Source organism: Oncorhynchus mykiss, chromosome 12 (assembly GCF_013265735.2).
Source record: "Oncorhynchus mykiss isolate Arlee chromosome 12, USDA_OmykA_1.1, whole genome shotgun sequence".
NCBI classification, from domain to species: domain Eukaryota; kingdom Metazoa; phylum Chordata; class Actinopteri; order Salmoniformes; family Salmonidae; genus Oncorhynchus; species Oncorhynchus mykiss.
In genome coordinates, this window is record NC_048576.1 from 9,025,974 (window position 1) to 9,041,822 (window position 15,849).

Genomic DNA, 15,849 nt, shown 5'->3' on the forward strand with positions numbered 1-15,849 from the left:
CTTCTACCTCCTCCTTCAACCCTGGTGCTTCTACCTCCACCTTCAACCCTGGTGCTTCTACCTCCTCCTCCAACCCTGCTGCTAATACCTCCTCCTCCAACCCTGCTGCTTCTACCTCCTCCTCCAACCCTGCTGCTAATAACTCCTCCTCCAACCCTGCTGATTCTACCTCCTCCTTCTACCCTGCTGCTTCTACCTCCTCATCCAACCCTGCTGCTTCTACCTCCTCCTTCAACCCTGCTGCTTCTACCTCCTCCTCCAACCCGGCTGCTTCTACCTCCTCCTCCAACCCGGCTGCTACTACCTCCTCATCCAGCCCTGCTGCTGCTACCTCCTCATCCAGCCCTGCTGCTGCTACCTCATCAGCCCTGCTGCTGCTACCTCCTCATCCAGCCCTGCTGCTTCTACCTCCTCATCCAGCCCTGCTGCTTCTACCTCCTCATCCAGCCCTGCTGCTTCTACCTCCTCATCCAGCCCTGCTGCTTCTACCTCCTCATCCAGCCCTGCTGCTTCTACCTCCTCATCCAGCCCTGCTGCTTCTACCTCCTCATCCAGCCCTGCTGCTTCTACCTTCCCCTCAAGCTGTACCGCTTTTACCTCATCCTCCAACTCTACTGCTTCTACCTCCTCATCCAGCCCTGCTGCTTCTACCCTCTCCTCCAACCCTGCTACTAATACCTCCTCACCCAACCCTGCTGTTACTACCTCCTCCTCCAACACTCAAACCCTGCTACTACTACCACCTCCTCACCCAACTCTGCTGCTTATAGCCCCTCCTCCAGCACTCCAACCCTGCTACTACCACCACCTCCTCCTTCAACCCTGCTGCTACTACCTTCTCCTCCAACCGTCCAACCCTGCTGCTTCTACCTCCTCCTCCAACCCTACCGCTTCGACCTCATCCGCCAACCCTGCTGCTTCTACCTCATCCTCCAACCCTGCCGCTTCTACCTCCTTCCCCAACACTCCAACCCTGCTGCTTCTACCTCCTCCTCCAGCCCTCCTGCTATTACCTCCTCCTTCAACCCTGCTGCTATTACTTTCTCCTCCAACTGTCCAACCCTGCTGCTTCTACCTCCTCCTTCAACCCTGCTGCTTCTACCTCCTCCGACAACCCTGCTGCTTCTACCTCCTCCAACAACCCTCCAACCCTGCTGCTTCTACCTCCTCCAACCGTCCAAACCTACTGCTTCTACCTCCTCCAACCGTCCAAACCTACTGCTTCTACCTCCTCCTCCAACCGTCCAACCCTGCTGCTTCTACCTCCTCCTCCAACTGTCAACCCTGCTGCTTCTACCTCCTCCTCTAACCGTCCAAACCTACTGCTTCTACCTCCTCCTCCAACCGTCCAAACCTACTGCTTCTACCTCCTCCTCAAAACCCTCCAACCCTGCTGCTTCTACCTCCTCCTCCACCCCTCCAACCTCTGAAGTCAATATGGCTGTGTTTACACTGTGTTATAAACTGTTTAATCCAGACACACACATACATACACACACACACACACACACACACACACAGAGGAGTTAGCTACTAGGACAGTAATGCAACTGTCTGCTGTATCTACAAGAACAGAACACTCAAATGACAATCTGACTGAAGAATTCACACGGTTTTCTAGGATGTAAAAGTATGAAATTGGTATATTTCCACCGTGTAAATTACCTTTGTTTTTAATGGACTATGTGGTTGAACGGTTCACGGTCCTAACCAAGGAATCTCAGACATTCCATAGGTTATCCCCATTGGCGTAAATAACAAGTTATCCCCAGAGATCTTGATCAAATGTGATAAACAGAAATGTCCGTTGTTAGTTTCTATCAATACTGAATATTACTGAAATGTCTGCTTCCAGCCCACACCCTCAAACACGTAGATCCCCTGAATGCAGCTCACTTTCTAGGCCATTTTCCAGCTCACACTCTCAAACACCTAGATCCCCTGAATGCTACTCACTTTCTAGGCCATTTTCCAGCTCACACTCTCAAACACCTAGATCCCCTGAATGCAGCTCCCTTTCCAGATCCCAAATACCTGAATTCTAGTCACCTGTTTACACACCTGTATGTCATTATCACACACTATTTAGTTCAGTTCTTTGCACCCCATCACTGTGAGGTATTGTTTGTTTTGTGATACACGTCTTGCAGAGCGCTGGGTTTCCTGTGTACGCCTCCCGTGTATGCTAGTTTATGCCTGCCTCACTAACTACGCCTTTCTGCCTATTCCCTGCCTGTACTTTAGCCTATCGGATTTCCTGGCGTCTACCTACTGCCTGATCTCCCAGACTACATTACTAGCCTTTTCCCTGCCTGTACTGTTGCCTTTTTGGGCCCCCTGTGTATGACCTTCTGCCTGCCCCTGGACCCAGCTACCTGCCTGCTCCTGTGGTCCTTTGCAATAAACACCTTCTGCGCCCTGCGATTGAAACCAGCTCTCTGTCTCCATTACATTATCAGACATCTAGAGAAATACCATTACACTATTTTAATATAGGCTTGAAAATATATATTTTTTAATGATTTAGCAAGTCAGTTAAGAACAAACTCTTATTAACAATGATGACCTACCAGGGAACAGTGGGTTAACTGCCTTGTTTAGGGGCAGATCCAGCAGATTTTTATCTTGTCAGCTCGGAGATTCGATCCAGCAACTTTTCAGTTACTGGCCCAACACTCTAACCACTAGTCTACCTGGCCCAAAGCTCTAACCACTAGTCTACCTGGCCCAAAGCTCTAACCACTAGTCTACCTGGCCCAACGCTCTAACCACTAGTCTACCTGGCCCAACGCTCTAACCACTAGTCTACCTGGCCCAACGCTCTAACCACTAGTGAACCTGGCCCAACGCTCTAACCACTAGTCTACCTGGCCCAACGCTCTAACCACTAGGCTACCTGGCCCAACGCTCTAACCACTATTCTACCTGGCCCAAAGCTCTAACCACTAGTCTACCTGGCCCAACGCTCTAACCACTAGTCTACCTGGCCCAAAGCTCTAACCACTAGTCTACCTGGCCCAAAGCTCTAACCACTAGTCTACCTGGCCCAAAGCTCTAACCACTAGTCTACCTGGCCCAAAGCTCTAACCACTAGTCTACCTGGCCCAACGCTCTAACCACTAGTCTACCTGGCCCAACGCTCTAACCACTAGTCTACCTGGCCCAACGCTCTAACCACTAGTCTACCTGGCCCAAAGCTCTAACCACTAGTCTACCTGGCCCAACGCTCTAACCACTAGTCTACCTGGCCCAACGCTCTAACCACTAGGCTACCTGCTGCCCCATGAAGATGATTGAATTAAACATACAGATGAAGTTGGAATTTTACCTACACCTTAGCCAAATACATTTAAACTCAGGTTTTCTAAAACCAGTTATAGGCAAACAAGCACACACCAGCCACGAACGATGTGTTTACAATACCGCGTTGGTGAAAATAGACCAAATTATTAGCGTGAGGCACATGGGCTACTAACAGCTTACTACACAACTTAATATTAATATGTAATAATATTACTTTCTTAGCTACAGTATACATATCTCATCCTACATAATTTATGAAGCAGCATAAGACATTTTTGGACTCACGTTGTTGTGATGTGCATGGACAGGAATGTGGCGCGGCGGTCCTTCGTGGGCAAATTTTGTCATCAAAGAGAAAGATGCCGTATTTACAATTCCAAGTTGAATGACCATTCAAAACGTATTTTCCCAGTCGTAGCTCACTTTTCCCAAGTTCCCAGTTGTCTTGAACTCACGGATAGCCACTGATTCCTTTCCAAACCACTCATTGTTGAATTTGCGATTTCCAACTTGTTGTGTGACGTTTAAATCCAATGGCCGATGAGCACGGAGACGTTTAATCTCTCATTCCTCTTCATATGACAAGGCTTGAAACGGATTTGATTGTCGACTTGATTCATGGTGGTGACTGCTAGCTTTTCAGCTAACATTTTGAATGTATGATGTTGATATGATCAGTCCAAACAAAGCTACTGTAGATAGAGTGACATCAATTCACGTTATATCTGTGGACAATGACCTTGAGCCTTCTTGGATGAGTACTTCTAATATAACTCTATGGCAGAACCCAAGGGGCTAACATTTTTGAGCTCTAAGCTTTGAATTGGGGATGACGTACTGTCCCATGATTGACAGGAAACTGAGCCAATCATGACAGAAAACTGAGCCTAACAGGCACAATGCTCTATGTTTTCTGCTGACTAGCCCCACCACCACAGAAAGCACTGAGCTAGGCTGAAACACTTGAATTTTGGAGCTGCCTTACTCGAGAAAGCAAAAAAGAGACCATGTTTGTTCGCGGCATTATTAACTCAATTACATATATGTTTTTTTTTACATTGTTTTCAAACTAATATGTGACACATATTAATGCCAAAATAACACGCAAAATAGGCAACCACCCAAAAACAAATGTTTTTGTTCATGGCTCTGCGTGAATGACAGGTTGCCACTGTCTCAGGTGCATCCTCTTATCGTTGATCAACATTGAGATGTTTCTACAACTTGATTGGAGTCCACCTGTGGTAAATTCAATTGATTGGAGATGATTTGGAAAGGCACACACCTGTCCATATAAGGTCCCACAGTTGACAGTGCATGTCAAAGCAAAAACCAAGCAATGATGTCGAAGGAATTGTCCGTAGAACTCCGAGACGGGATTCTGTCGAGGCACAGCTCTGGGGAAGGTGCCAAAAAATGTCTGCAGCAGTGAATGTCCCTAAGAACACAGTGGCCTCCATCATTCTCAAATGGAAGAAGTTTGGAACCACCAAGACTCTTCCTAGAGCTGACCGCCCGGCCAAACTGAGCAATCGGGAGAGAAGGCCTTGGTCAGGGAGGTGACCAGTGACCAGAGCTCCAGAGTTCCTCTGTGTAGACAGGAGAACCTTCCTGAAGGACAACCATCTCTGCAGCACTCCACTAATCAAGCCTTTATGGTAGATTGGCCAGACAGAAGCCACTCCTCAGTAAAAGGCACATCACAGCCCACTTGGAGTTTGCCAAAAGGCACTTAAAGGACTCTCAGACCATGAGAAACAAAATTCTTTGGTCTGATAAAACCATGATTGAAATCTTTGGCCTGAATGCCAAGCGTGAAGGAAACCTGGCACCATCCCCACAGTGAAGCATGGTGGTGGCAGCGGCAGGGACTGGGAGACTAGTCAGGATCGAGGGAAAGATGAACAGAGGAAAGTACAGGGTGGACTTCAGACTGGGGTGAAGGTTCACCTTCCAACAGGACGACGACCCTAAGCATACAGCCAAGAAAACACAGGAGTGGCTTCGGGACAAGTCTCTGAATTTCCTTGAGTGGCCCAGCCTGAGCCCGGACTTGAACCCGATCGAACATCTCTGGAGAGACCTGAAAATAGCTGTGCAATGACACTCCCCATCCAACTTGACAGAGCTTGAGAGAATCTGCCCAAAACTCACCAAATACAGGTGTGCCAAGCTTGTAGCATCACACCCAAGAAGACTCAAGGCTGTAATCGCTACCAAAGGAGCTTCAACAAAGTACTCAGTAAAAGGTCTGAATACTTATGTAAATATCATTTGTCAGGTTTTTATTTTCAATAAACTAGCAAATATTTCTAAAAACATCTTTTTGCTTTTTGTCCCACAATAAGGTATTGTGTGTAGATTGTTGAGGCATGGGGGGGAGGTTTAATCCATTTTAAAATAAGGCTGTAACAAAATGTGGAAAAGGTCAAATGGTCTGAATACTTATTCAGCAACTTAAAGGTTAAACATGTCTCCATCTTCAGTTTTCTGCACCTTGGTTTGGAAGCAAGGTAGCTACAGCATTTCTTTTTCTCTCTACTTTTCCATAGTGCCTTGAATGGAGGCTTTATCCTTTACTGTGGTAAAAAGTGACTGCTCAACCTCCAGTACATACAGGCAGATAGGTACCTGGGGAGATATTGAGACCGGGCAGCTAGGTACCTGGGGAGATATTGAGACCGGGCAGCTAGGTACCTGGGGAGATATTGAGACCGGGCAGCTAGGTACCTGGGGAGATATTGAGACCGGGCAGCTAGGTACCTGGGGAGATATTGAGACCGGGCAGCTAGGTACCTGGGGAGATATTGAGACCGGGCAGCTAGGTACCTGGGGAGATATTGAGACCGGGCAGCTAGGTACCTGGGGAGATATTGAGACCGGGCAGCTAGGTACCTGGGGAGATATTGAGACCGGGCAGCTAGGTACCTGGGGAGATATTGAGACCGGGCAGCTAGGTACCCGGGGAGATATTGAGACCAGGCAGCTAGGTACCTGGGGAGATATTGAGACCCTGATTTAACAAAGTCCTTGAGGTACTGCACACTCTCTAAAGAGGTGACATTGGTCTATGTTGCTGTTAGTTAATGGAGACGTTGTTGTCGTTGGTCTATGTTGCTGTTAGTCTATGGAGACATTGTTCTCATTGAGTAGCTCTAAGTAATTCCTCTTGTTCAGAGGGTGGAAGGAGGCACTCTATCTGGGCTGCAGATGGCTGTGATTAGAGTGGTGCAGTGCTATAAGGGGAGACTGACCTCAACAAGGCCACACACACAGGTGTGCTCTCCCTCTTCCCCCTCCTCTCCCCCTGCTTCCTCCGTTCCCTCTTCCTCTCCCTCTGCTTCCTCCTCTCCCTCTGCTTCCTCTCTCCCTATGCTTCCGTGTCCTCTCCCTCTTCCTCCTCCTTTCCATGTTCCTCTCCCTCCCTCCACTCTCCTCTCCCTCCTCTTCACTCTACTCTTCCTCTCTCCCTCCACTCTCCTGTCCTTCACTCTCCTCTCACTCTCCGCTCTCTCTCTCTCTCTCTCTCTCTCTCCCTCTCACACTGTCTCTCTCTCTCTCCCTCTCACACTGTCTCTCTCTCTCTCCCTCTCACACTGTCTCTCTCTCGCTCCCTCTCACACTGTCACTCTCTCTCTCCTTCTCACACACTCTCTCTCTCTCCCTCACACACTCTCTCGCTCCCTCTCACACTCTCTCTCTCCCTCTCACACTGTCTCTCTCACTCTCACACTGTTTCTCTCTTCCTTCCTCTCTTTCCTTTTCTCAACCGTACACATACTCTCTTCATAATAAGGATGTTTCCATAATAAATTGTGTGATAGTTACACACCCCCCATTCCATCCATCCATACACACACACACACACACACACACACACACACACACACACACACACAATAAGACAACTCTGCATTGGGGAGGGGGGTTCAAAGCAGCACTGCCTTGCTTTCCAGCTAACATGCAGAGAATCAACAAGGGGCTTGGTCATGATATAATATTAAAAGCAGGGAGTCACTTAATATAAAGCATTAGAAATAAACAATCGTAATTAGAAATGTTAACCCCCTAGTCAACAACACTAGCATACTACAGGCTCTTCAGACAGTATTCATACCCCTTGACTTATTCTACATTTTGTTGTGTTACAGCCTCAATTAAAAAATGGATTTAAAAAAAAATCCACACAGTACCCCATGATGACAAAATGACATACAAAAAAATATGAAATACAGAAATATCTCATTTACATAGTAGAAATTCACACTGCTGAGTCAATACTTTGTATAAGCAGCTTTGGGGGGTGATTACAGCTTTGAGGTGTCTTGGGTATGTCTGTATCAGCTGTGAGTTGTCTTGGGTATGTCTGTATCAGCTGTGAGTTGTCTTGGGTATGTCTGTATCAGCTTTGAGTTGTCTTGGGTATGTCTGTATCAGCTTTGAGTTGTCTTGGGTATGTCTGTATCAGCTGTGAGTTGTCTTGGGTATGTCTGTATCAGCTGTGAGTTGTCTTGGGTATGTCTGTATCAGCTTTGAGTTGTCTTGGGTATGTCTGTATCAGCTGTGAGTTGTCTTGGGTATGTCTGTATCAGCTTTGAGTTGTCTTGGGTATGTCTGTATCAGTTTTGAGTTGTCTTGGGTATGTCTGTATCAGTTTTGAGTTGTCTTGGGTATGTCTGTATCAGCTTTGAGTTGTCTTGGGTATGTCTGTATCAGTTTTGAGTTGTCTTGGGTATGTCTGTATCAGCTTTGAGTTGTCTTGGGTATGTCTGTATCAGTTTTGAGTTGTCTTGGGTATGTCTGTATCAGCTTTGAGTTGTCTTGGGTATGTCTGTATCAGCTTTGCACATCTGGATTTGAGGATTTTCTCACATTCTTCCTTTTTGCTTAAATTAGATGGGGAGCAGCTGTGAACAGCGATCTTCAATTCTTTCCACATATTTTTGATGGGATTCATGTCTGGGTTTTGGCTGGGCAACTCAAGGATTTTCACATTCTTGTTCTGAAGCCATTCCAGCGTTGCTTTGGCTGTTTTACACTCAGAAGCAGGTTCTCATTTTTGGCTGTATTTGGCTCTATTCATTATTCCCTCTTGTTTTACCAGTCTCCCAGTCTCTGCCGCTGAAAGTCATCCCTAGGGATGGTGTTAAATGGGTGATGAGCTGTGCCTGGTTTTCTCCAGACGTAGCGCTTTGCATTCAGGCCAAAGATAAACATTTTGTCTCATCAGACCACATCATATTTTGCCTTATGATCTCAGAGTCTTTCATGTGCTTTTTTTGCAAACTCCAGGCATGCTGTCATGTGCCTTTTTCTCAGGAGTGGCTTCCGTTTGGTCACTCTCCCATAAAGCCCAGAGTGGTGAAGTGCTGTTGAGACTGTTGTCCTTCTGGCAGGTTCTCCCATCTCAGACAAGGAACTCTGTAGTCACCTCCCTGACCAAGGTCCTTCTTGCCCGTTTGCTCAGTTTGGTCAGACTGACAGCTCTAGGCAGAGTCTGGGTAGTCTATCATTTTTTCAATTACCCAATGATGGAGACCACACTATGCTCTTGGAAACTTTCAACACTCTAGAAATTGTTTTATACCCTTCCCGAGGTACAGTGGGGCAAAAAAGTATTTAGTCAGCCACCAATTGTGCAAGTTCTCCCACTTAAAAATATGAGAGAGGCCTGTAATTGTCATCATAGGTACACTTCAACTATGACAGACAATTATAAAAAAAATTGAGAAAATCACATTGTAGGATTTTTTATGAATTTATTTGCAAATTATGGTGGAAAATAAGTATTTTCATTTTCCATTTGTTCTGTCTTTGTTTTATCACACCTGGCTTCACTCAACCAATCACTTGTTTATTATTTAACCCTCCGTTCCCCATGTTGTATTTGTGAGTGATTGTTATCTGTTACGTGGATGATTGTCAGGCGTTGCACTTTTGTTTTAGATCGTGTTTTTGGTACTTGTATGTGTTATGTGCTGTCATTTGGGAACCGGTATTAAAGTGCGCCTGTTTATTACACTCCGCTCTCCTGCACTCGACTTCGCCTCCCATCTACACGCATTACGGTGTCAAATTGCTATGCTTTATCTTGGCCAGGTCGCAGTTGCAAATGAGAACTTGTTCTCAACTGGCCTACCTGGTTAAATAAAGGTGGAATAAAAAATGTAAATAAAACTTTAAAGAATGTTGAAGAACAGGGATAAGAAGTAGCCAAGGCTAGCTTTAGCTTTATGATATTATACATCAACTCAGACCTGATCTGTTGTTATTGTCTTACAATACAGTTTATTTTGTGTTTTCTTCCCCTACAGGCCTGATCAAAATATATTATACTATAAGCAAATGTAGTGTTTTAAATTGAAACATCTTTAGTTAGTGTCAAATTTGAAAAACGTATAGAAATGGGACGAATCATACCAAATGTTTGAATCGTTTAACAGCCCTAGTAAAAACACATGGTTAGTCAGTCATATCCATGTGCTTTAGGTCAAAGTACGTTACACTAAAGCCATGTACCACTCACTACATTACATAATACACATTCAAGTATAAGGTCAACCAAATGATCACATAGCGTGACTTGATTTTCTGGGATTATCAACAATCATTTAGTTTGTAATTTACAAAGGGAGCAACGTAACTACAACACAAATCAGTCTGCTGTGATTCCTCTGTGTGTGAGTGGGAAAGCTTTACAGCAGGATGAATTTCATAAAGGTATTTGAAACCTCGAATTCTCCATTCCCTCACACTGCTATGCCATCCAGATCCAGCTGGCCTTTCAACCTTCTGAAGAATCTAATTACCACAAATGATAATAACTATGAATATTTAAAACATTTCAGAAGCTGTTCATTGTCTCTCTGATATTTATAGGCAACGGTGCCAGGAGCAGCATTAGTTACTCAACAACCCGATAATAAAACATTAATCCCACTGTGTGTATACTATTACACACATTTAATGCAACTTGAATGTCTTTAATTGAGGGCAGTGTTCCATTGAGAATGAAGGAGTAAATCAGCTGACTCGTACCTGACTTGAGAATAACCCCAGTAAGCCCAACTCGTAACCGGAAACCAGTTTATTTTCTTCAACACAAGATAACTTACCATCTCGGCGCAGCGTTAACTATAAACAGACCATCCGTTCAGATTTCAAGAGTTACATTTACATACAAATGTATTCCTTAGCTCATAAAATACATGAGTGTATATAGAATCATATTACATATAGCCTCTATAATACATATTACAATCAATATAATCTAATGTACTTAGACTCGTGACAATATCATAGGATATCTGTCATCACCCGAGTGTGAAGCTCTGTTTTCCTATAGAGCAGCACTGTTTCAGTGCACTTCCATTGTAGATGACTCACTACTTTGTCAAATATAGTAGCATAAAAATATACAATATTGTATACTCAATCAGTATTGTTTATATCTCTGAAAAAAACTAATTTGATAGCTGTTAACCCTGCAAGATGAATATTTTGTTTACCAATAAAGTAGCAGTTATTTTACCTTTCTTTAATTACATTTATTTTTAAAAACTAGGCAAGTCAGTTAAGAACAAATTCTTATTTACAATGATGGCCTAGGAACAGTGGGTTAACTACCTTGTTCAGGGGCAGAACGACAGATTGTTACCTTGTCAGCTCTGGGGTTTGAACTTGCAACCTTCCGGTTACTAGTCCAACGCTCCTGGCTACCCTGCCGCCCCAGTTATAGTACACCTCCAGGTATATGAGTCACTGCATGTGTACCAAATGACACCTTTTTCAATATATAGTGTAATATATGATTAATGATATGTTTACCAATAAAGTAGCAGTTACAGCACACCTCCAGGTACATGAGTCACAATATACTGGTCCCCTGGTCTGTCCTCAGCCGAAGTGCATTGTCAGGTGGAGGGGAATCTGTCTTAATGTATGAATACTTTATAAGTGATAACTGTATTATGGGGTAACGAATGGAAAACCCCAGAGCCCCAGAAAAGCCATCACTCATCTCCACGGTAACTACTGACAAGCTCTATTCCTGATGCCCATCCTCCTTCATTATATCATCCCTCCATTCCTTCCTCCTACCACCCTCCTCTCTCTCAATCATTTATCCATCCACCACCACCTACCTCCTCCTCCATCATCACTCTATCCAACCACCCCATTCTATCAGTCATCTCTCCCTCTTTAGTTGTGTTAAATAGGAAGGGAGAAAATGAGTGAAGTCACTGATGCGGTGACCTGTGAGATGATTGATCGATTGAGATCATTGTCAAGATTATCTGTCTGTCTGTCTGTCTGTCTAGAAACATTCAGAAACAAAATTACACGTAAACTCAGCAGCTAAATGACAATATGTCTTTTATTTTCTACATGTTAAAGGTTTATTATTTACAAACAAAACAAAATTCAAACAGAAATCAAAATAATTTTTTTGACAAACACCATTTGTCTGCATATAGTTGTAAGAACTCTGTGTCAAGTAACCAACTAACTGTTCATTTTTTACCAAGCTTGTTTTATTAACATGAATCTGTCAGCGGGGTTTAAGAGGAACGTACGTGTGGCTCGTAACTTACAGCATTATCTACACCATAATCTCTCCAAGATGAACATTATCGCACATTATCAGTTAACATATTACACCTGCACTGTCAAGGTTCAGAACCCAAAAGTCCAGGGCCCGTATTCACAAAACAACAGTTTAGGGGTACTGATCTAAAATCAGTTTTTCCTTTTGTCCAAATAATCACATGAATTTATCCAAAAGGTCAAACTAATACTAGGTCAGCAGTCCTACTCTGAGAGGCTTTGTGAATAAAGACCCTAGTTTCCTTTCTCTGGGCACTGGGCTTGGTTCATTTTAGCAATTTTTATTTAAAAACACAACAAAATAAATGTACAAATATATGTGCTGGTTAATTGAGAGTTCTCCATACTGCTAAAACTGTAAGCTGATTCGTCCGTTCGTGTTGTACTACATACGTCATAATGCCCATTCCAGAATGCTAGACAGCTGTGGTCGGAATTATTGTGAGAGAAAAAAAGCACATAGCTGGGAAGCTTTCCCCTCCAAAGGCAAGTGTCAAAAACAGCACAAACCAACAGCGCTGCTATCCATCCGAACCGTGGAATAGTTCCTATTCGTGGGTTGCAAATTTCGTCACAATGTTGTTTTGAACGTTCGTTTTAGGACTGATGCCCGACCGAGCGCTCTACTCAATGCATTGTCAATTGGCTCTGATGAAGATTTCATCAAATGTGCAATGACAGTGGCTTGGAAATACAATGACATTTGTAGAGGCAAATCATTTGCAGGTTTGTCATCATTGTCCAATTGGCTCATTCACCCCCCTTTCTCTACCTTGTAACTATTCCCCAGGTCATTGCTGTAAATGAACATTTGTTTTCAGTCAATTTACCTGGCGAAATAAGGAGAAAATGGTGTCACCAGATTGACTTTAGATGCGGTGTAACATTAGCTAGCTAGCTAAGATTGAGGGGAGACCACCGGAATTAAGCTAGCTAAAGTTAGCTTTGCTAACTATTTTGGACAATCTTTGCTAGCTAATGACAACATTGTCATCTGTCTAAAGTAAGTTTGACTACATTAATGACGATGGCAAAGCTGATTCCTACTAAACATTTGCCTACTTTAGTAATGTCATCGTATTTCCCGGCCACTATAGTGTAATTTAGATGAAACAGTCATTAGCCCCGTTCAGAATGACTGGGCATGACTGTCCTTTTTGGGCACCAGTATGGCTGCGGCGTCTGTAAAACGTTTACAATGGCAACGACGAGACGGAGGTGCAACCCATGAATACATTCACCATGGCAGATCAGGATTAAGCAGTCTTGGAATAGAACATTTCTCCATGTTTAGAGAGTTCCAATCTAGATCATACGTCTCCCTTTAAACCTTCTATTCACTTAAAATAACCGACTGAAGAGTCTGTATCGTATTTTTCTTTCATCAGAAAGTGCAATTCAAAACAAAGAAAATTACTTTGAATGTTTTGCTTTGGCCAGTTTCATTCCGCGCAACATTAACAATCAACAAAACATCAGTGGCTAGCTACAAAGGAAGTTACAAAAGGTGCTTCAAATTTTTTTACAATGTCTCGTCGACGTGTTAGTATCCTCCCAGTTCTGTAGAGACTGTACTAGTCATTACTGTAATTCAGAGAGTTCTATATCAGAATGAGAGAGCCTTTTCATAGAAGTTCGCAATTGTCTTCAAAGATTCCAATTGTTAAACTGAGACATTTGGCCATCATCTTCATTGGTTACATCTTCCTCTCAAAAAAATAATAATATTGAAACATAGAACACATATGATAAGTAATATATGTGTTGTATAGGTGCATATGCACATTATAGCTCCTCCCACTCAAAACAAACAAAAAAGAAGTAAATGACATGGCTACAGTTTTAGGCACAAATACTTAAGTGTCCTTTTGTGAAAATGTTAACGCTTTCGTTGCACACAAATAACGTCTAGACAGACAATGAAAACATAATCTCACAGTACATTTAACGTTAACCGTTTTGTATATAGTATCTTTTTAAGTATTTGTGAGAAGTGCATGCTTTTTATGAGACATTTTTTTTTTTTTGGGGGGGGTGGACTCTATCGGAAGAATGTTCACACACGTTGTCTGTATTGAAGCACTGCTCATCTTTTTTAGGTGTATCTCTAAGAAGGGAGGGGGGGGGCTTAGATACTCAGAGCCGACTGATGGAGCATGTTTGCCGCCATGAAGATTGTGACTCTAAAACCATGAGAGGTGGTTGTCTGTGAGGAACATATCATACTAATTACTCACATGGTTACTATACACAATACAGGGGGGGGGGTCTCTAGCAAACATACACATCAATTCATAAGCATGTCAAATAGTCTGCAACCACATGAGGGTAAGCTGTGTTAGAATGACTGACCTTAATGAATTGTCTCAAAGTTTAGTCACATTTCTGGACCCCCCCCCCCCCCCCCCCCAGGACACAAAATAAATAAGCTTAAACATTGTAATTTTGTTGATATTGTTACAGTTACTATGATGGATTCAGACACACAAGAGACAGAAACCTTAATGCAACCCAGCATATGTTACTCTCGCTCTGATTCACACACGGTGATTGTTTTTAAAACGGGGCCCAAACACTTGACTTATAACATGACCTACTCAAAAAGAGAGGTGTCTGGAAAAGGTCATGTCAGTCTTCTTCAACATTAACTTTGACTGGAAAATTCATACGTCATGATTGCAAACCTACAGCAGATGGGCGTATTGCAGAAAAAGACTGAATTTATAAATTTTCTGTCGGTATGAAAACTTTCCTTTCCATTCCACTGCCACACTAGACGATCACATTATTTGAAAACATGATATGGAAGGTGAGTCAATGAAATGAAATATGAAAAAGACATAAAAAAAAAAAAACAGAAAGCCTGTCTAAACCATCCAAACAGGCCATCCGTACCCTCGGAAATCAAAAGATGTCAAAACTAACTAAATAATTTGGAGTCAAGATATGATAGATTCAACAATGATTCATATTTACAGTAATTCTAAAGTGTCACATTGTGTATGGGTAGTCAAACATACAATAACTCTTAATTGCTGTAAGGAATGGGTAGGTTTACTCACCCGGCACACCCACAGTAAGAAAAACACACTGTAAAAGGGTATTACTGTATTGTGTAGCGTGTGACTGAAGTAAAATATAGCATCTCTACAAATAACATGGTTGCAAAGGAGATGTACGTACAGGGGAGACGTGTTTGAAGTGTATAGTAACAGGTGTTACGGAGTCCATGCTACAAATGTGTTGAAAAGTGTTGAAACCTCAGTGTTAAATGTGTTGAAAAGTGTTGTAACCTCAGTGTTAAATGTGTTGAAAAGTGTTGTAACCTCAGTGTTAAAATGTGTTGAAAAGTGTTGAAACCTCAGTGTTAAATGTGTTGAAAAGTGTTGTAACCTCAGTGTTAAATGTGTTGAAAAGTGTTGAAACCTCAGTGTTAAATGTGTTGAAAAGTGTTAAAACCTCAGTGTTAAATGTGTTGAAAAGTGTTGTAACCTCAGTGTTAAATGTGTTGAAAAGTGTTGTAACCTCAGTGTTAAATGTGTTGAAAAGTGTTGTAACCTCAGTGTTAAAATGTGTTGAAAAGTGTTGAAACCTCAGTGTTAAATGTGTTGAAAAGTGTTGTAACCTCAGTGTTAAATGTGTTGAAAAGTGTTGAAACCTCAGTGTTAAATGTGTTGAAAAGTGTTAAAACCTCAGTGTTAAATGTGTTGAAAAGTGTTGTAACCTCAGTGTTAAATGTGTTGAAAAGTGTTGTAACCTCAGTGTTAAATGTGTTGAAAAGTGTTGTAACCTCAGTGTTAAATGTGTTGAAAAGTGTTGTAACCTCAGTGTTAAATGTGTTGAAAAGTGTTGTAACCTCAGTGTTAAAATGTGTTGAAAAGTGTTGTAACCTCAGTGTTAAATGTGTTGAAAAGTGTTGTAACCTCAGCATTAAATGTG

At 42.8% G+C, this 15,849-nt stretch overlaps 1 protein-coding gene across 2 annotated transcripts in view; it reads right to left on the reverse strand.

Annotated features, from left to right (window-relative positions):
• Positions 1-11,662: 11,662 nt before the first annotated feature.
• Positions 11,663-15,849, reverse strand: part of hcn1 (hyperpolarization-activated cyclic nucleotide-gated cation channel 1) — a 168,782-nt gene continuing 164,595 nt past the window's right edge. For both annotated transcript variants that reach the window (XR_005034826.1, XR_005034825.1), the window contains exon 9: positions 11,663-15,833. The gene's annotated coding sequence lies outside the window, so the exon portion shown is untranslated. The remainder of the gene's footprint in view (positions 15,834-15,849) is intronic.